Source organism: Nannospalax galili, unplaced genomic scaffold (genome assembly GCF_000622305.1).
Source record: "Nannospalax galili isolate Female #2095 unplaced genomic scaffold, S.galili_v1.0 scaffold584, whole genome shotgun sequence".
In the NCBI taxonomy this organism is placed as follows: Eukaryota; Metazoa; Chordata; class Mammalia; order Rodentia; family Spalacidae; genus Nannospalax; species Nannospalax galili.
Window position 1 is genome coordinate 207,566 of NW_008351805.1, and position 437 is coordinate 208,002.

Here is a 437-nt window from a genome sequence, read left to right on the forward strand (position 1 = left end):
AAAACAAATTTATCCATCATTTTAGAACAATAGCGGGTTGTCTCCCTTAGCTACAGGTGGGCACTACAGTATTGCAGACCAAGATTTGAAGTCTGACAACTGAGGAGCACTTTCTGATTACGAACAAAATCATCAATGAGAAATAATTGTCTGAATAACTTTTTATATGGACTTAAGCTTAATGTCTGGGAAGTGTAATCCCTTGAACTCTTAAAGAAATATACTGAGGACTTTTCTCTTTGGTTATACTTTCCATGTGGGTGTTTAAGACCATACGTTGGCTCAAATAAACCAATTTATTTTTACACTTAAGGTTGTTTGAGGATCTGTTCCTCAGGTGTCACATGAACTTGGGAGGAGCCCCTGGCTCCTTTCTTTTACCAGTTCCATCTATGTGAAGATAAGTCAAAGGTCCTGCTCGACCATATCTGGCTTCA